Genomic DNA, 22229 nt, shown 5'->3' on the forward strand with positions numbered 1-22229 from the left:
AGCATTAAAAAAATTGTGATTTGTATGATTGAAATTATTTCCTTTTGTTTATAATTTGATTTTTTAATATAATTGAAGTTAACTCACAAAAAGAAAAATGTGATTGTAGTTTGTTCAATGGCTCTAAATAATCCCAATTTGAATTTTCTAAATTTTTTATTAAAAAAAACACAGCATTTATTGATTTGGTCAAAATTCCCTGATCAGCATTTATTAACTTTTTTCAATCCACATGTCTATTCGCATGCCTGCATTTATTGATTTGGTCAAAATCCCTTTATTAGCATTCAAAATCCCCTCATACAAATAATTATAGATACAATCTGTGTATAGTTACTGCAGTACCTTTTTCAACTTTTCTCATACATTATAATTAGTGATAAGATTGTTAAATTATTTTTATAAAAAATCTTAAAAAAACATAATTTATATATTAAAAAAAATCTAAAAAAAAATATAAATATTTATAATTATCCGTGCTATTCACAAATCCCTCTCTCTTTCAATCTCTCAAACCCTCATCCCATGGCTCCAAAACCCTTTCATCTTCGACATCCAAACTTGCCCCCACATCTTCTCCTCCATCTCCGGCACCAAGGACCTCCAAATGGTTAACCTAACCCTCCGTGTCCTCTCTCGCCCCGAGTTCTCTCAACTCCCCCGAATCTTCCAAACCCTAGGCCTCGAATATGACGATAAAGTCCTTCCTTCGATTGGCAACGAAGTCCTCAAGGCCATTGTCGTTCAATTCAACGCCGATCAGCTCCTCACCGAGTGTCCCAGTGTCTCTGCATTGGTTCGCCAGGGCTTGGTTCGTCGTGCTAAGGATTTCAACTTCGTTCTCGATGACGTTGCGATCATGCACTTATTGTATGGGGCTGAGTTCTCCAAGGCCGTGGAGCAGAAGTAGGTGGCACAGCAGGAGGCTGAGTTCTGCAAGGCCATGGAGCAGAAGTAGGTGTCACATGAATCTCTCTCTCTCTCTCTCTCTCTCTCTCTCTCTCTCTCTCTCACTCTATAAATACATCTGAATCGAACCTTTTCATTTGTGAATTGATCAAGTATTTTTATTCTATTTGATTCTTAATTGTTTTATATATCTATGCATAATATATTCGACTCTGTATGTACATCTAAATTTATGTCTTTTGAATTTTGGTGTTCTACTTCAAAATTAGCAAACCTATTTTATTGATTTTTATTTATGTATGCCTGTATTTTAGGTGTGATTGCAATATCCATACTATATACCCTTGCCTCTCTGTCTGCTTCAGCTAATACCAGTACTAAAAGTTAGCAGAAGGAACCAAAGATTAACAGCTGCTAGATGATGACAAAAAGAACCCCAAAACAGAGAGCCATAACAAAAAGATACTCAGCAGAGTTTAGAGAAATAAGTAATTTTAGTTAACCCAAACTTACTCCTTCAGTACCATTGGCATGACAGCTATCCAGATCCACATCTGTTTTTTGCATATCATTTTGAACATCTGCACTCTCCAAAAGTTGATTGCGATGATTCTGCTCAATGGCATGATTCTGATCTACATTAGCTGATTCTCCAATGCCATCAGTGACATCACCTGTTGTTTTACTCTACTTGTTCTTCTTTTTCTTTGTTTTACTTCTTCTTCTTTTCATCATCCACTGCTGACCTTAGATTTCAACACCCAAAGCTCCTTTGATTGAATAAACTAAAATCTGTCAAAACCCATCAAAAGTTTCACTTCCATTACAAACAATATCCCTACTTTCTTACTTCCAACATGGAATTAAAATCATGCTCATCAAAATCAAAATACATTGAAGCTTCAAAAATTGGATCTTCAATATTTGGAATAATTGAATTGGCATCAAAACAAGAAAGTGTATGAATAAATAACTGACCAATCAATCTAAAACAACCTCAATGCATTCACATTTCGGAGATCCAAAAACAATTCAAATCTAGGTGATAGAAATCTATAAAATTTGAACGTGTGATTGCAATATCCATACTATATACCTTATTTATTCATACAGGCATACATCTAAATTTATGTCTTTTGAATTTCTATATCTAAACGGTCCTACATTGGTTTTGCTGTTACCTCATGTGCACTTGAACTTGAAAGTCCTTTGCAAAAGTTTGAGTTGATTCCTAGTGCATCATGAAGCTTGGTGTAACACTATAGGTCTTTGAACATGTTTACCTTTGGTCTAAGCACAACTAAGTAAAAAATAATAGGACAAATGCTACTTAATCATCAAGTATATGACTGAACCTTGAAGTACACATGTCAAGTCAACGTTTAAAATTTTCATGAGGTTTCATTTAGCAGCATTGTTAGATTTGGTTCAACTTGGCTTACTAAAAAAAGTTACATTTGCTTGCAATTTTATACCTCTTACACAAGTGAAGTACTGAACTTCTATAAATGACTTCTTGGCTTTCTAGTACTACAATTAAAAAAAGAAAAAAGAAAGAAAAAAAGAAAGAAAGAATACATGTGATGTGATGAAAATTGATTTAAAAGAATTGGATTTTTTACATTTGTCTAATCTTTCTTTTCAAAAAAGAAAACAATGAATGTTTTTAATCTAATCTAATCTAATCAATTTCCTATTCAAAAATCCTGGTTGGAGCAGTTTATTTAAGACTTAAGCGGCTTATATATATATATATATATATATTTAAATCAATGTATAATTTTATTTTATTTGATAGGAATAACTTAAATAAATTAAAAAAGAGAAATGAATGTTTTTAATTTACACTTTTTGATTACCATTTTCTTAACTTATAAAAGAACTGCATCAAAACAGGTCCTAAATGACATGATTAAAAGGAGAAAAAAAGAAGAATAATACATGTGGTACCTTGTGTGCATGAGACATGTGTTCATGTTCCTATATGTAGCCAGTTTTAAAACACACATCATTAAGTTTTAGAGAGTTTCTTTATGATTTTAAGAGATTCAGGGCTATGTCATCATATTCCTTTTATATATTGTTTGATACTCCCGATATTATTACAATGTGACCGATACTATTACATGTCTTGATACCACCATTTAAAACCATGCTACTTACTAACTCTATTCTTCTTCAGGCGTGGTGTTCGGCAAATGAGAATAGGATGGGCTGACGGCCCAGAATTTGTGACTCAGTGCCCAATTAGACCTGGAAAGAGCTACACTTATCTGTTCACAATTCAAGGCCAGGAAGGGACACTCTGGTGGCATGCCCAATGCTCGTAGCTGAGAGCCACAGTCTATGGTGCTCTGATTATTCACCCCAAAGAAGGTTCTTCCTACCCATTCCCCAAGCCCAAGCGTGAAACAACCCTTCTCTTAGGTACTGACCATGAGATGCAAATAGAGACACAAAAGGAACAAATACAAATGCAGAACAATAAAATAGAAGATCTTGAAGAGAGTAAGAAGAAGCAAAGGGAGATAATGGCTGATGTTGTCAACTTTTTGAGGACCAAAGGATTCACTGGACACTTTGGAAGTTGAGGGAACTCATCCACAAGTGGACATACTTCTTGGTAAAGTATATTAACTTTAATATAACAAATTTTATAAAAGAATACATGTTTGAAGAATTAGGAAGTAATGGAAACATGCATATGACATCCAATTTGTACAGGTGCACATGATGTATAAATTGTGAATTAGTCTAAAAAATATATTTTTTTCTCTATACTTAAAGCTTGAAAAAAGGCTGTCGAAATGCTAAATTATCACACAACTACAGATTTGTACAAGAACCAATAGAAACACCTTAGGAGGGACCAATATAAGTTGTATGAACTTACGGCACATTAATGGGATGCACCATTTGTGAATTAGCCTTAAAATTAATTTTTTGTTCTCATAATCTAAAAAAAAGTCTGTTACAGGGATAATTTGTATAATTGATCTAATTGTAAATTGATGAGTTACTAATGTTTTTAATCTTTTGTATAATTGATATATTACTAAAACTTTTAATTTATTTTTTTGCAGATTGGATTGGGGTGGCATTTTTGACGTGCAGCAATGATGTAATTTGTTTGAATGTTCATTTTTGTTTGATAAGGATACACATACAGTTACACTACTTATTGTTGGATTTTTGGTGGAATTGAACAAGTTATAACTTTTGGATATTTTGTGGATATTTCACTATTTTATTATATCAGGATGAAATTATTTGTAATGATGAATGTATATTTTCATTTTGTTAATTCGTAAATGTGTTGATAACAGGTTAGGTTAAGTTGTGATGGAATTGTTATATTCAACAGGTTTCAACATGAACAGGGTCATATTTGTTGAACTAAAATTTAGATTTTGATAAAATAGGTATATAATGTGGAAAAAAATATTATGAAATTATTGACAAAATTTTTCATCCCTAAAGAAGGTTTTTTTGTCTCTTGCTTGGCTTAGGTGGATGATTAATTTTGTCATAAATTCTTTATTTCGTCGCTAAATGAATTTGTCATGACAAAAAATATTGTTACATTTTGTCACTATTACCCTCAATGTGTGACGAATTTTTTTTGACATTATTTCATCATTTTTAATGATGAATTTGTTTTTATCTCTATTGGTAGCTTCTTTGACAAAAAATTTTCGTCTTCGTTTATATTAAATGTGACAAAATTATTTTGTCTCCATTTCTTATATTTATGACAAAATACTTTTGTCTCTAATTTCTCCTTTAATGACAAAATATTTTGTCGCTAATTACTTATAAGTATGTTCCCAACAAAGTGTATTGGAGACAAAAAAAAATCGTCACAAATTTATCATTTTTAATGATGAATTTGTTTTTGTCTCCATTGGTAGCTTCTTTGACAAATTTTTTTTGTCTTCGTTTATATTAAACGTGACAAAATTATTTTGTCTCTATTTCTTATATTTATGACAAAATACTTTTGTCTCTAATTTCTTCTTTAATGACAAAATATTTTGTCGCTAATTACTTGCAAGTATGTTCCCAACAGAGTGTATTGGAGACAAAAAAATTCGTCACAAATTTATCATTTTTAATGATGAATTTGTTTTTGTCTCTATTGGTAGCTTCTTTGACAAAAAATTTCCGTCTTCGTTTTTATTAAACGTGACAAAATTATTTCGTCTCTATTTCTTATATTTATGATGAAATACTTTTGTCTCTAATTTCTTCTTTAATGACAAAATATTTTGTCGCTAATTACTTACAAGTATGTTCCCAACAAAGTGTATTGGAGACAAAAAAATTCGTCACAAATTTATCATTTTCAATGACGAATTTTTTTTTTCGTCTCTAAGACCCTTTAGCGACGACCCTTTGGAGACAAAATGGGTGACAAAAAATGTTCGTCGTAATTAGTTTGGGTGACGAAATATATACATTTTGGGACAAATTTGTTTTGTTTTTAAATCCCAAATTTGTTGTAGTGGAACATGCTCTGATGGTACTGCTCAGGAGCTAACTAGTCTTGGCATTTCACCCTCAAGGTCTTAATGTTAATCTCTACAAGTAACACTGCATCATGCCCATATACTAAGGCATAAGGAGTAATTCCTGTACTTGACATTGGAGAATTCCTATAAGCCCACAATACATCCAACAATAAGTTATGCCAATCCCTTGGATTGTCTTCCATAACTCTCTGTATTTCTTTTTTCAAAGACTTATTGGATGATTCTGCTTGATCATTTGCTTGTGCATAATAAAGGGTAGAATTAACAAGGCTAATTCTAAACTCTACAGCGAAAGACTTTACCATATTTCCATCAAATACAGTCTCATTATCCACATTTATGGTCTGTGGGATGCCAAACCTGTGAATCAGATCTTTAATAAATCCAATAACTTCAGTTTGGTCTACAGCCTTATATGGTTTAACTTCGACCCACTTAGTGAAGTAGTCTGTGGCCACTAAGATGAAACAATGGTGCTTCGAAGAGGATTGATGTATTTTTCCTATCATATCCATAGCCCAACCTCTAAATGGCCAAGGCTTCACAACTGCATGTAAATCAGTTATTGGTACATGTCTTATCATGCCATGCTTTTAGCATGCCTGGCAACCTCTAGCATATTCTATACAGTCTTTAAGAATGGTGGGCTAATAGTAGGAATGTCTTCGAAACAGCCATCTCATCTTCACACCAGGCTGATGAGCACCACAGATGCCTTCATGAACTTCAGCCATGGCTATCAATGCCTCCTTTGGCCCTAGACATTCCAATAACAACCCATCTGCTCCCTTTTTGTAAAGAGCATTACCATACACTATGTATTGCATAGATTGTAGTTTGATCTTTCTGTTGGCTTTCGAAAATGGGCCAATTAGGTACCGCATTATTGGATGCCTCCAATCTTGATCTTGTAAGTCATTATGATTGATTTCTAACACCACATCCCTTTTAGTTAAAGGTGGTATTAATTTTTGATATGTTGCTTGACTTATGTTCATTTGAGTGTCATCTCTTCTCCTGAAATTCGAAGCTTTCTCAATTACATCATTGGCTTTGTTATTCATGAATATTGGGATATAAGTCACATTTGCTATCTGAAACTGAGAAAGCAAATATAATGCAACAACATAGTATAGCAACATGTTTGCACTTTGACATTTGAAAATCCATTTCACTTGGTTGACCACCAATTGAGAATCCCCAAATATATCGACTGCATGGGCTTGTAATCCAATAAACATTTCCAGTCCCATTATTAAAGCTTCATATTCAGCTTGATTATTGGAACAAGTAATTTCATCAACTTTGAAACCTTGTGTGGTTTTACCCTATGTGGTGACTTAATCACCACACTAATTCCAGTTAGACCATTGACTTTTGATCCATCAAACCACATTTGCCATGGCTCAATATTAACCATACCAAGATCCATTATCTCTTGGCTTTCTGTCTGACATGAATGATCTACCAAGAAATTAGCTAAAACTTGTCCTTTTATTACCTTTTGGGGGACATATTCTAGATGAAATTCTGATAAGGCTAGTATCCATTTGTCAATTCTTCCTCTCAACATAGGTCTAGATAACATATACTTAACCAAATCTGTGGTTGCAATTACCAAGACAATTGTAGGCAAAAGATAGTATCTTAATTTCATTGTAGCAAAATACAATGCAAGTGTAGCCCGGCTTTTCGCGCTCCCTTTCAGAAGAATGAAATAGCCCTTACAGTTCAGACTCCACTCGTGTGTTGGTTCTGATTTTGATTTCACAAGTGCAATGTGAAACAGTGAAAACACAAAAAGAGTCCAAATCCAGCAATTTCTTTTGAAAAATCGATGTTTGAATCAAATGCCAAAAATGGACTGCTTTGCCAGATATCAGAGTCGCCACCTAAATATTTATTTTTGGGAAATTTAGGAAACCCATGACTCGTGCCAAGGGCCATTAGTCCGTCGTTACCAAAGTGTCCTGGTTCGGGAACTTAGGTATGAGAGGGGAAGGTCAATAATTGAACACCCCACTCACCCGATCAAAGATCAGCCTCTACTAATCATGATGTGATTTTTATGTACAGTATATGTTCTTGTTCTATTGTAACATACAATTATAGACTAATTTCACGAAAAGTTGGAACGTTTGATTTCATGTTTGTTTTGACAAAAGTGTTTTGAATATGTATCACTTAAAATGGTGATCTCATATATACATGAATCAAAGTATCCCAATTCAAGTGATTAGCCTTCATCCACAAGCATTCAAACAGGTATATCAAGTAAGCATTTAGCCTCATGGTAGTATGTTTGATATGACAGCAATCACACTTATGCAATATGCTAAAGCATAAAAACTTACCTTATGTCCGAAGGTGAGTCAAAAGAAAGTAAATAGTTAGAAAAAATGCATGATCCTATTTAATGCGATATGGCTAATGCAACACATACAACGTGCAAGTAATAAGCACAGCTACTAGCATGGCATGCGAGTCAATTCAAAGCATATGATAGAGCATGTATTCACGTAAAGAGTTTGAATTTGACATTTGAATAATATGATGAGCTGAACTTTTATGCATGTAAACGAATGGATACAAATCATGGAACATGCTAATTTAAACATGATGTCCTTAATCTAACCATCATAAGCAGTGAAATAAAAGGGAGAAAAAATGGGGGTTGGAAGACATACAACTTATTACATATTTGTCCTCACGAAGGAGGGTCCGAATGTCCAAGTGTCCGAATAAATAATTATTACAAAACCGAATGACTGATAAATGAAAATGGGCTGTCTAATTTATTACAATAATTGATGTAAGGCAAGCCTTGACACAATAAATTCAGTATAACGTCCGACTGAATTCAATTAATCATATTGGCTCTTTATATCGGTTGTAATCCAATTTTAACCAATTTTATTAGCCTTTTTTATTACCTTTCCATTTATTTATCTTTTCTCCTGTTTGTGCAAAAGTGATATTTACATCCACTAAGTCCAAAATGCAATAAAGAGAAACAAGCATCAACTTAACCCGAGAAAATTTTCTTCGGGGGAAATTACAAAGGAAGAGTCAAACTGATTTACAAGCGATAAGGGATTCCAAGTCAAACTCAAGATGTGCAACAAGGACTAGTCAAACTCAAAAGAGTGATAATAACTTAGAAAAACCCAAACTTGAGTGATAATGACTTGAAATCCAAACTTGATAATAAGTGATAATGACACTTTCCTTGGTGATTTCCAAGGGTCAATTAGTCCCTTAAAAGTAAACACACTAATGATTAAAGAGAAATGAAAAATAAAAGATTGTGCTTTAGTATAAGAACATATATACATTTGGGGTAGTGAACCTCCAAAGAATTTAAACCGTTTAAGTATAGAACGTTTTATGCTTTTGGTAGTAAATCCTCTAAGAGATTAAATCAGTAAGCATAGAACATTGTATACTTTGGGTAATGAATCTCTTAAGCATAAAATGGTTTATGCCGTTGATAGTGAATCTCCAAAGAGATTAAACCATTAAGCATAGAGCGTTTTATACTTTTGATAATAAACCTCCGAAGAGATTAAACCATTAAGCATGGAAGAGTTCCTTTCTTATACTTGAATCACAATCTTAATTTTTCACAACTTTTTAATCGAAATAAGCAAAGAATGGAGGGAGGTTGCAAAGATGATTATGCGAAATTAATTAATTGATTAGTACAAACAAACTTTATATTTAAAACATAAATCATTGAAATAAATTAAACAGCCCCCTAAATAGGATATAATAGTGCTGAAATTAAGCTATAAAAAGCAAGCAAAATTAATAGCCAGAGGTACTATTCACCCCTGGAAGTTACTATTCATCGTCGGGGTTACTATTCACCGCCGAAGGTTAATTAATAAATTACAACAGTTTATATACAATATTTAAATTACAGCATCCGGTGGAGTAGATTATTTAAAGTGATAAATTACAACAATTTATATACAATATTTAAATTATAGCAGATATGTGGGTGGTGCAGCCATCCCATTAAAGCGATAAAAAAAACAGTTATGAAAAGAAGTAAATGAAGTATTTAAACAAATTATATCACATTTTTAAATTAAATGAAAATTTGCAAAAACTCACTTTTTGGGAAAATGATGAATTTTCTGAGTCACAAACTTTCTTTTGATTACTCTCAAGTCTGTGGAATGTGTTCTCAATTCTCAGTCCAAAATTTAAAATTACAACTTTAATGGTGATTTTTTAAATAGTATATTGATGAAATGAAAATAAAAATATCAAAGAAAATATCTTCTCTTCTTTTCTTCAGACTCTTTCTCTCCCCATCTTTTGTTTTCCTCCCTGCTGGCCTTCTCTTATTTTCTCCCTTTTTCTTTCTCCAGAATCCTTCTCCCAGAGCCTCCTCAGACTCCTCCTGATTCAATGCCTTATATAGGCATATAATAATAATAATAATAATAATAATAATAATATAATGATATAAATATAATAATATATATATATATATATGCATAAGAGCGTTCAGTTGATGTCGGCATCCCGACATCAACTTTTTGTTTTTTTATTATTATATTTTTTAATAATATATATAATAGAAATATATATATATATATATATATAAAATATCTAAAATATATAATTTATACTAAAATACATAACATATAATATACTAATATAATTTTATATAAAATACTAAACATATAATATAATAATATTAAACACATAATATAATTTGTTTTATTATTTTCTTTTATATATATATAAAATACACCAAAAATATGAACAAACACATAAAATTATGAAAAATTACTAAAATGCTAAACTAATAAAATATTCAGTATTTTAAAATAATTTGGCCATAATGGTAAAGGTTGGGATTAAAGTTCAAATTCCATCTCTTTTACTGAGGATTCTATGAGAAACACATTCTAATTGTCATCATCGAGTAATCAAAAGAAAGCGCCCAAGTCTTAGGGCCGGTAAAAATGGGATGTCTACAGCAAGGCACAGCTTTTCCACAGCAGAATATTTACATTCACGAGAATTTAAAAGCCTACTAAGGTAATAAACTGCTTGCTTTTTGCCTTCTTCATTGTCATGGGCTAAGAAAACTCCCAGTGAATCTTCTGCTGCAGCAATATACAACTTCAAGGGCTTATCACTCTTTGGTGGCATCAGTATTGGAGGCTTGGCTAAGTAGGCTTCAATACCTTCGAAAGCAGTTTGATGCTCTACTGTCCACACAAATGCATCTTCATCTTTCAACCTTAATAAAGAAGAAAATACTTTAGTTTTTCCTGCAGTGTTAGAAATAAATCTTGGAAGAAAATTAACCTGTCCAAGGAATTTTTGTACTTCTTTCTTACTTGATGGAGGCTTGGTTTCAATAATAGCTTTGGCTTTATTCTGATCAATCTGTATTCCTTTCTTGTGTACGACATAGCCCAAGAAGTTTGCAGCTGATACACCAAAAGCACATTTAAGAGGATTAAGCTTCAACTTGAACGTTCTTATTCTTTCGAAAGCTGCTTCCAAATGAAACAAATGTTCCTCCATGGACTAGGATTTTACTACAATATCATCAATGTAACACTCTAAATACCCTCCAATGAGATCATGAAAAATAGTGTTCATTGCCCTTTGATATGTAGCCTCAACATTCTTTAGACCAAATGGCATTTTAACCCTTTCGAATGTGCCAATGTTCCCAGGACATCTGAATGTTGTCTTATGGACATCCTCCTCTGCCATGCAGATTTGGTTGTAACCAGAATGCCCATCCGTCATAGATAAAATCTTGTGCCCTGCTGAACTATCCACCAATAAGTTTACTATAGGCATGGGGTACTCATCTTTTGAAGTTGCTAAATTCAGGTTTCTAAAATCGATGCATACCATCATTTTACCATTCTTTTTAACCACAGGCACAATATTGGAAAGCCATTCAACATATTTGGCTGTTCTAATAAAGCCTGCCTTAAGGAGCCTAAGAATTTCCTCCTTGACCTTCTGAATCACTTCAGGACTCATCCTTCTTGGCTTCTGCTTGTATAGCTTGAAATTAGGCTTCATAGGGAGCCTATGTTCCAATAATGACCTATCCAATCCTGCCAGTTCATTATAAGACCATGCAAAACAATCTTTATATCTCATTAGGACCATCAATAACTAGTCCCTGTCAAGAGCACTTAACCAAGCACTGATGTAAGTGGGTTGCCGTGCGAAACCTTCCCCTAAATTAACTTATTCCAAGGGGTCGTGCATTTGAGAACTCACTAACGCTTCTCTTTTGATTTCTTTTATCCTCAAAGCAATTTCTTTGCTTTGTTCTGCTCTCACTTTTCTAATTCAACATCTTTGCCTTCTTCCTCATAGACAAAGTCTACCCGTAAGGGTTCTTCTTCCTGTATTTCCTGGACTTTTGTTTCGATGTCCAATGCATAGTATTTATCAAAGGTCAAAGGTCTGACCTGTTGCTGTTCCTGCTTACAGCCAACTACCATGGCTTCTTTCTCTTGTTCCATGACCTTTTGGATTATTGATTTTAAGTCCAATGCTGAAAATTTGACTAAAGCCAAGGGTCTAGCTTTTTGGGTTTCATTTCCTTACCTACAACCAGGCATCATTATCATCTTTGATGATGAATTCTTCATCAGCACTCTCTTGTACCAAGTGCTTTAGGTGTGCTACTTCCTCATCAGCCATCACTTCGGCTGAACTATCAGGTTTTCTCAATATACTGAGTGTTGTCACTCCTTCAGTATACAACTTGGCCTCTGCAAAGTCAACACAAGCAACAAAGGATTGAAGGTTAACATTGATCTCCTCTGTCTCTCTATTGCATAAGGCCATCATTATCTTCTGATGTAAAGAGGAAGGCACACATTTGTTGGTGTGAATCCAATCCCTGCCAAGTAAAGCATTATACTTAGCATTATTATCAATAACAAAGAATGTCGTCATGCAATCTCTAGTTTCCACACTCAAGTTGATGGGCAGAATACCCTGAGTCTTCTGTTTATCCCTAGCAAAACCAGCAATGGTTGTACTGGTTGGGATTGGTCTGGGTTCATTTTCCGTAGTTTCTTCAAAGAGGATTTCGGAAGCAAGTTCACTACTGCCCCATTATCCACCAATACCCTATTCATCTGTATCCCATCGAATATAAGGGCTTGACATGCTATGTCATGGATGTTGTAGGATACTCAAAAGGATATGAGAGATTAATATCACTTCTTCCTCACTCTCATCTTCAGTTTCCATTGATGTGGTCACTTCAGATTCATCTTGAACCATACTAACCTGTGAATCTTCACTAGAAACTGGAATAGGGTCAATCTCCTGACCTTCTTGGTTTCTATCTTCAGCCTAGAACTCCTGTGGTAGTATATGCACCATATTCACTGAAATTGGAGGAAATGAGCCAAATTGAACTACTGGCTGCACTTGCTTCTTTTCCAGGCTAACTTGTTCAGTTATTTCAGAAGCATCTTCCATGCTGTATTCTGGCACTTCAGTACTAGTGACTTCCTTCGAATAGTCTGTTCCTACTGGTTTTTAAACCAAAAATGTCTGTTCAGCCATGAAGGCTTCAAATATCTCCTTCTCAACCATTTCTTTCCTTTAGCCTAGATCAACTTCTCCTTCTGTCTCACTGTCACTTTCCATCAAGGCCTTTTCAACGCCTGCTAAGCTGGATCTTTCCTTGGCTTTCAGTTCAAAGTGAACTTTAGCCAACTACTCTTTGCTGAAACTTTTTCTATTCTAAGGAGTCGGTTTTGGACTATGGTCCAATTTTGGACTCTCTCTTTCCTCTGTCTGGCCTTTTGGCTAGGCCAATGAAGAACTCTTCCTACTTTCCTTTAGATCCTTTTGGTACTAAGTGTACCTTCACTAGATCTTCCTCCTTTGGGACCTAGAAATTATTGGAACCATATCTGGTTCCTTTGTTTTTGGATGCTTCAGTAACACCCAATTATTTGGAGCCACCAAAGGAGGTTTAACCATCCTACCCTGGTCTCCAACAACACTTCTCTGGGTAGGCATTTCCTTAGGCTTGTTATGCATGACAAACCAATCTAGAATCCCAGGTACCCATGAACTCACTAGCTCAGTTGCTAAACTAGCTTTTTCTGCCTTTGAAGCCAGCTTTGAAGCTGTCTGTGGAGGCCATAATTCAAGCCTTCCATCAGGGTGGCTACCTTCCATCTTGTTTGAGGCTGGTCTAGGAGGCCAATCTCTAGCTCTGATTCCATAACCCACTTCAGGCCTCCTCTCAGGATGATTGCCCTCCATTCTATAGTAGTCGGGTGGTCTGAACTCATGTAGAGGTCTTTTGCCCTTGGAATGCACTCTAGTGGCTGTTGGTCCAACCAAGAATGGCTGCTGTCTGGGACCAGTTGGGTATGGCCTTTTGTTATAGGTACTAGTTGGTTTAGGACGTCTTTGCACATCCTTGTAATACTGCTTCCCATCAATTAGGAGCCCTTTCAACCATTTGTAACTTAACCTGCATCTAGGACACATCCTTTGCATGACAACTACCTCTAAAGAGTCATCATCCAGTGCCTCCTCACTATAGTCCTCCCTTTGGTCTACAAAGCTCTGCCCATTCTCTGGTGAACTTCTGGTATCTTTCTTGACAGTAGTCTGGCTGACAACATACATCTGCACATTAACCTCTTCCAATTCCTTCAAGGATAAGTTCTGGAAGTCTGGCATAATAACATTGGCTGTAACTTCTCCAATCTCTGGGAATGGATTAGTGTCAATCTCCATAGCTTTCTCTGCTTTAGCTAGGAATTTTAAACTCCCCTTTCGAATATGTTCTTGGATCCTATCCCGAAAAACAATACAATTTTTAGTTGAGTATGACCAAGAATTGTGCCATTTACGATACATTTTCCCTTAAGTTCTTTTGGAGAAGGAATTTTAACTCTTTTTGGTAACTTTAGGAAATTTGCTGCAAGCAAATAATCAAAAATGTTATTTGCCTTTGTTAAATCGAAAGAGTATTTCTTATGAAGGTCTTTCTTTTTAAACTGCTGGTCTATCGTATTGTCTTTATAAATTAACGCCTCACAGATCACAGGTTCTTTCCCTATGATCTTTGCTGCATCAATCTCATAATTAGGATCTCTATAATAAGTCTTGTATGATGCATTACTTCAATCTTGTTCTTCCTCAAGTAATGATTCATATCTAGACACCTTATAGGTTAATTCCACTAAGTCTCGAAACTCAGTTGAGTCAAACTTCTTTCGAAGCCTAAACTCTAAACCATTTTGAACCAATCTCACAAATTCAGGCTCTAGTAGAATGACCCTACACTTGTTTTGTACTCTTTTGAATCTGGAAATAAATGGAACAGCCTTCTCATCAGGCCTTTGACTCAACCTTGCCAAGTCTACCGTGGAAACTTCGGGCTCTGTTTAAAAGAATTGGGCATGAAATGCCTCCTCCATTTGCTGCCAAGTTTGGATAGAGCCAGATGTAAGGTTAATATACCATACAAAAGCTGCCCCTATTAGAGAATTTGGAAAAAGTCTTAACTTCAAGTGATCATTATTAGTAAATTCACCACATTGGGCAACGAACCTAACAATGTGTTCTACTGTTGACTGGTTTCCATTCCCACAATAAAGAGCAAAGTCTAGTATTCTAAACCCCCTTGGGTATTGATGCACCCTATCCATCCATTCTGGGTATGGTTTCTTATACACAGGAGTTTGAACCCCCCAAGCCATAGGTCCACACATTTCTCTGACAATATCAGCAATTTGGTCCATAGGAACCATATTTTGTACTTGTTAGACTACCACTAGAGGAACAAACACAGGATTTAGTGGAAAACCTTGTGTCTGAGGTCCTCTTGGTCCATAGGGAGGTATATTTGGGACTGGTTGTCCCTATGGTGCTGGCTGTTATTGAGGGTATGGTTGACCTCTCTAAGCCTGTCCTGCGAAAAAACCTGCGAAGGGCGCTGTAATAGGAGGAACATGAGTTGTTTATCTTCCAGCCACAGGAAACCCTTCCAACCCCTCGGGTGTAAATTCGAACAAGGGATTAGTGAACCCCCTTATGCCAGGTATGGCTTTGAACATGGGATTTGGAAATATTCTCATGCCATTTTCTTGTGTTGGCCCAAATCCACTAATCTGTATGACTTCACTATTAGGTAATGAGGCATTTTGATTTACCATAGGCCTCAATAGAGGCTCATACCAAGACTGAGGTATAGGTAATAGTCTTTCATAATTTTGATTACTAGTATGTCCATTACTTTGCATAGGCTGTTTATCTCTAGCCAATCTTTGCTGAAGAACATTTGAATTTTCCTCCATATGCCTTGTGTTAGTTAGTTGATGGGAATTCATCCGATTCATAAAGGATATTGCCCATCTTTCCATTGTGTTCATTAACTGCTGTCCCATGGCATCTACCAGGCCTCCCTATGGATTTATTGGCTGAGTAGATGAAATAGTGGATGGTCCAATTCCATGGCCTCGTCCAATATTTTGAACATATGGTATGCCTATTCTGAATCACTGGCCTGTTCAACCATAGGTTCTGACAAGATAGGTGCTTCCATAGGATGTGTTATCACATTATCCTCTGGATCAAGTACCTCTACCTCTCTTTCTACACCTTCTTCTAGGCGTTCATTTTCTCCTTGTCTTCTACGTCTAGCCATTTCAATTAGCCCCACTGGGCGTACCAAAAATATATGTTGGCTTTCTTGGCTTTCGAAGGTTAGTGATGTAATTTTAAGCATGCCAGTAAAGATCAATCAGTCCTTACAGAAGATTAATTGCCAATCAATTATCAGACGATTGTGTTTTAGTTCTTTTAGCCTCAATGAAAAAGACTTTTACTGGTGGCTTGTTTACGAGAATTTAATAAATAACAACTAAGTGAAGAATAATTTCATAATTTCACTATGTAAAATGAAAAACTTACCCAACCTCATAGAGGTTTACAGCAACAAGCTATTTGAAACTACTCCTATGAATGAAGTGCAATACAGGAATTTGAAGTACATAAATGTAAAACACTGTAAAAATTGGAAGGGAAAATAAAGTAAATAAAACTGGTTTTTTAATCTAAGTCTGGATGTTCCTTTCTGGGGTCTTCTCTGCTATTTATACTTCTCAATGATAACCGTCGAAGTGGGCTCCTAACTGTCGCAATGTCCCTCCATGATTGCTAAGCATGCTCTCTCACAGTCAGTCCCACTACACCATATTTGCAGTTAGGCTTCCCTATTAATTTTGAATTTGAACCTTGTGAGTAATTGTTAGATCATATCATCTTATATCCCTCGATCATTTCAATGCTACGCAGACCCATTATTACCAATATGGGCTGACATGTGTTTGACTATGGTTAGCAATTTGTATTAACTCCCCAAATTTCCCTTTTCAAGCCACGTGTTGAATTGTGATTGGCTTATATAAATTATACAACCAACATTACCCCCCGCACTAATATACCCAATACTTGGTGATATTAGTGGATCAAAGCCCTTTACCCACGTCCTAGGACGTGCATGGGCTTTGCATCTTCTTAGAACTGCAACCGACTACATTAAATTCCTTTCTACACCTTGAACATTTCCCACTATCTGAGCATTCGAAAAGACTGATACAGTTCGCATGGCCAAACAAACCTTCCCTGACATAGATCAAGCATATGAAGAGTTGTTAGATAATGATGCTCGCCCTCGAAAGAATTTTCATGCATTTATTAGCCACACCTATCCATCTCCATTTGTTTAAGTCGTGGAAGCATTTGCAAATCATCGACCTTTAGATCAAGAACCTATTGTTCACAATTCTTTAGTCCAAGACTTTGCAAAAATGGTACCTCTAATTCTAAGTGTGGCCAATTCTCCAGGCACTAGCTGACAGATAATAGTACCTCTCATTCTTAGCGCATGTACATTATCAATCATCACAACATGCTAAACACCCAAATAATACAAATGTACTTCATACACATAATCTATTCAACATAACAATGTCATCCTCCACTGATGACCAAGGACAAAACCTCTAAACGCAAACATTCAATATGCTTAATACAATAATCCGCTTCTTCATGAGACATTAGGTCCAACAACAACAACATCTAATATGCCCGAAGATTAACCCCGTTCATTTATCGATTTGTAAAGGAATTTCGATTTCATTTATTTCCAAAATGTAAATCCGTTGTTTTCCAATCATTATCCAAAAATTAATTTTTCTTCCTTAACAAATCCAAATCCATAAATAACAAAATCGCAACCCAACTTAACTCAACATATATTTCTCAAACAATTTCGATATCTCGATTAGTTCCCTTTTTAACAATTACAATATTAATACAATCTACATAATACATAACCTAACTATTACTTAACTTTTCCCCCTTTTTATTTCATCAAACCTTTAATAATAAAAATTAGGGTTTCTCATTCATTCATAACATAAACAAAATAGACTACCTTTCAATATACCAAAACCTCCCAAAAACATACAATTTCACTTTTCACAACTTAAACCCAAAAACCCCTTTACATGAATTTCAAATCACATAACTAAATTTTACTTTTTATGTAATAGAAATATACCACATGTCTATCTATAAGGAAGTATTAAAAATGAGCAAAGAAATCCCTACTTCTATTAAGAAGAGGAGAAAACCCAAAATTTCAACTTTGACGAAAACACGATCCGCTCAGATCACTAGAAAGCTCTCTTTATGCTCTACGTTTTGGTATATGGAACTAAGGGTAGAAAGTGAGTGGAGAAAGATGAAAACCAAGCTAGAAAGCTTGAAACCCTAAAAAATGGCAGGAGAGAGAGGGAGATAGAGAGAGATCCAGATTTGACCAAAAGTGGCTTTTTAAAGTGTTGAACCCGAATAGACCGCACGAGCGATAAAACTTGCGCTCGAGTGTCAGAGACACAAGACCACTCAAGTAATGAAACTTTTACTTGAGCGTAGAACGTGAACTCCCAAAAGTTCAAACTTGCAAAAGCCCTGCAAGATCGCTTGAACGAACAATCCGCTCGAGTGATGAAAAAGAAAAATTTTCAAGTTGTCACAAACCTGTTCCTTGACATGTATTGGATTGGTTTGAGTTAGAGATAGATGACGATGCCTCGTATGAGGAGAGACCGATTCAAGTTTTAGACACACGGGATCAAGTTTTGCGAGGTAAGACTATTCTTGTCATGACCCGAACCAACCCCTATGGGTTAAGGCCATAACCAGCCAGTAATCAAGGGATTACCTATGGCCTCAAACCATATAAGACATAACTCATCAGAGTAGAGGGGCCAAATGGAAGCAAATTTAAAACTTTGTCCATAGAGCTGTGTTTATATGCACGTCATAACATTTCACATAAGTATTCGTTAATAGCTCACATCAAAAGGGAAGTTAACATATAAACTGTCCATACGGGATCATTCAAGTCTAAGTCAGTCAAACTCAAAGTTTATATACAAAAGTAGTTCAATGTTTTCACCAACATAACAAAACTATAACAAAAGAACAAAATAGGCAAAGACAAGTCTCGTGCATGAGACGTTGGGCTGACTCTTCAAAACCTTGACGATTTCTGTAGACACCCCATTTTTTACCGTCCGTAAGACTTGGACGTCACCATTTGAACACTCGGTGATCATCCATGTTCGTGTTTGTTTTGAATTCTCGGAGGTCTCGGCCACGCGCCTTGCCTCAAGATCTCTCAACTTGACTATTTTGTGCTTGGTTAGACCAAACACTTGTTGGTTTTTGCTTTTGAGGGTAGAGAGTGGCTTGTTTGCCATCCCCTCAACCCACCGGCCATGGCATGATGCCACCGGCCTTGTTTCCTTGCCATCGGCCAAAGGCTGTGGCTGGTCGGCACCTTTTGTGGTCGGTCGGCCACCTTTGTTGGTTAATCGGCCATTTTTGCTAGTCGACCCCTTTCCATCTGCTTTTGGCAGATATTTTATGCCAGCAGTCACAGCTAGCATCCACAATACACCCCCTCCATACATGTGTATGGAGGGATTTGCCTCTTATTTAGCTTGTTTTAGAAGCTTTGCAAAGATTGGAATTCTATAAAGAGGGAGCTTCTCCTCCCTCCTCAAGAGTTCCAGAGGTTCTAAAAATTAGGGTTAGAGAGTGAGATATAGATTTGTATCTATATTCCCTTGTTTGATCCCATTTTGTGCATCAAAAGTGAGTTTTTGTCTTACTTTTGTACTTGAACACCTAGCATTACACCATCCTTGGGTTGTAGAGGCACTAGAGGGTTATTGTTAGGGTTCTTGAGTTGATTTAAGCTTGGAGAGGCTGTTGGAGCTCTGTTCTTGAAGGTGTTCTTCAAGGGTAAGATTCTTACTTTAGTTACCCCTTTCTTGCTTAGGCTTTTAGCCATTCTTGTTTATTGTTTTAAGCTTCGACTATAATTGATAAAAGTTCTGATTTTTTGTGCTTTAGAACTTTGTTTAAAGTTACTTTGAGGTTTGGGGTTGTTTCCCCCCTCCAAGGCCTTGTTAGGCCTTGTTTAAGGCCATACCTTTTGGCCATTGCTTTGGTCCTTGCATGACCTCTCTACCAATGAAATCCAAAGGATTTTCAGTGGTGGAGAGGTGGTTTTGAGGTCCTAAATAGGAGAGGGTCATCCCCTCTCCTTGTTGTCTTTAATGCCTGCATAAATGGCTTGTGTTGTAGCTTGTATGCTTAGCTTGTTTTAGCTTCATTTCAGTAGGTATTAGGCTTTGTTTTGCCATGTTATACCTCTGTTTCAAGTTGGTTTAGGCATGCCATGTATGCTTCATATACTTGTCTTGTAATCCCATGTTTTGGCCTTAACATGCACCATGTTGTAACATGTTCTTTTAGCATGATTTTGGCTCAACTCCATGAAGCTTTTAGGCTTGTTTTACTATGCTTAAGGTCTGTTGGGTGTTGTTTTGGTCATGCTTGCATTGTCTTGTATAGCTACCATGTATTCTAGCTTGTTGGCTTCGGGTGTCCAAGTTGCTAGCATGCTTTACTTGGACCATTTCAGTGGTTTGGCATCATTTGTAATGGTATTTCAGTCCATATGGTATGCTTGTATGCTTGCATTTATAACTCCTTTAATGCTTTAAAGAGTTTGTGTTGTGTGCCTCATGAATATGTCATTGCGTATGTCATCATGTCTAGGCATTTGGGATGCCATCTAAGTGGGTTTTTGGGCTCATTTTAGCGTGACATATCTCTGATTTTGGCCGCTTAAATCATGCCATTTTTGGTTGTCTTAGGTGTAGTGTAACACCTCTTTGGTGGCCTTGTATGCCTCATGTCTTGCCCCTTTGTTTTTAGCTTGTTTTGGCATTGGTCATTACATGTTTTAGGCTTACTTTGGCATGATTTAGAACTGTTTTGGTTCACTTTGGTCATTTGCTTCATGTGTCACATGACCCTGGTTTGAGCCCTTGGGCTAGTTTCAAGCTTTTGTGCATGACTTGCTTCCATTATTTGGTTGATTTGGCATCATCCTCTGCATGTTTTCAGAGCATTAAAATGCTTGTCATATGTCCATGTTTCCCCCTTTAAGTGTCCTTAAAAGTTGCCCTTTCGTGCTTGAGTGTTGGACCATTATACATGCATGTCTGTATGTGGTTTTGTCTTTCATTCCATAGCATTTTGGCCGCTGATTTGGCTTATTTGAGAGCTGCCCATATTGGTTTAAGACCATCCTCGCATGTTGTTGCATGCATGTCTTGCATGTTGTCGCATGCTTGCTTCATTTTGCCTATTGTTGTGTGCCATGTATGGTTGTTGTTTAGGTTGTAAGTCTATTGACATGTTGTTGCATGTTCACCCATCTTACATATTTGTTAGGCCACATGTTGTTGCATGTGTGTCATTGGTGTTGATTGTTTCATGCCTTGCATGTTTACCCGCTTAAGTTGTATGCCTAGTGCACATTGCTTGCTTGCATGCTCATGTTGCATTAGCTTACTTGCATGCTTAGGTTGCATATCATTGCATGCATCTCTTGCCTCTTGAATCAATTATGATAGGGTTTGGAGGCCTTTTATTTGTTTTGTGTGCATTTAATTTGATATCAAATGCATACTTGACTCTTTGGCCATCATGTATCGAAACGCGTGATTGATGGTCCGAGGATCGAGGACCATCCTCCCTTGAGTTCATAACATGATAAGGAGGGTGGTGGTGCAAACATTGCCTTGAAAATGCATTGCCTTGCCTTGTCTGTCCTCTGCTGCAGCAAAACAGGATTCTGCAGGAAGAGATGGTCGACCGACCACACTAAGTGCCGGCCGACTATAAATTTATGGCAAAGATCCATACTTCTGGTCGATGACCACTTTTCCATGGCCGGTGACCATTCCTCTTGGCCGATGACATCCCACAGTGCTCAGAAGGTGGTTCAGAAGCATCCTTAGGACTTGTGCAGTCTTCAGAGGTGCAGAGCAGTGTAAACAGAGGCAGCATGTGACATGGCGATGGATTTTCGAGCAGAGCCGAGCATGCATGCATTCATCCCTCTTCTCGAGGCCTCTTTACTGCTTTCTTAGCTTAATTAATTTGTTAATTAGTTAAGTGTTGTGTAATAATTAATTAGCTTGTTAGTTAGTTAATCTGTATTATTCTTTCGGTCCCTCCCCCGAGAGGGCGAATTATGTAATAAGCGTGCGTGTGTGTGATGCATGTCTTCTAACCTCCACTTCTTTCTCCCTTTTACTTAACCGCTTACGTTGGTTAGTTCTAGGTCATATTTTGATTAGCATACTTTAT

At 36.3% G+C, this 22229-nt stretch overlaps 1 non-coding gene across 1 annotated transcript; it reads left to right on the forward strand.

The window, feature by feature from the left end:
• The first annotated feature begins 480 nt into the window (after positions 1–480).
• LOC114265132 (uncharacterized) lies at positions 481–4185 on the forward strand. The gene is made up of 3 exons (XR_014348730.1): positions 481–954; positions 3092–3532; positions 3993–4185. It is a non-coding gene; the product is annotated as an uncharacterized LOC114265132 (transcript).
• Positions 4186–22229: the final 18044 nt, after the last annotated feature.

This window comes from Camellia sinensis, chromosome 13 (assembly GCF_055761805.1).
Source record: "Camellia sinensis isolate YWXY chromosome 13, ASM5576180v1, whole genome shotgun sequence".
NCBI classification, from domain to species: Eukaryota; Viridiplantae; Streptophyta; class Magnoliopsida; order Ericales; family Theaceae; genus Camellia; species Camellia sinensis.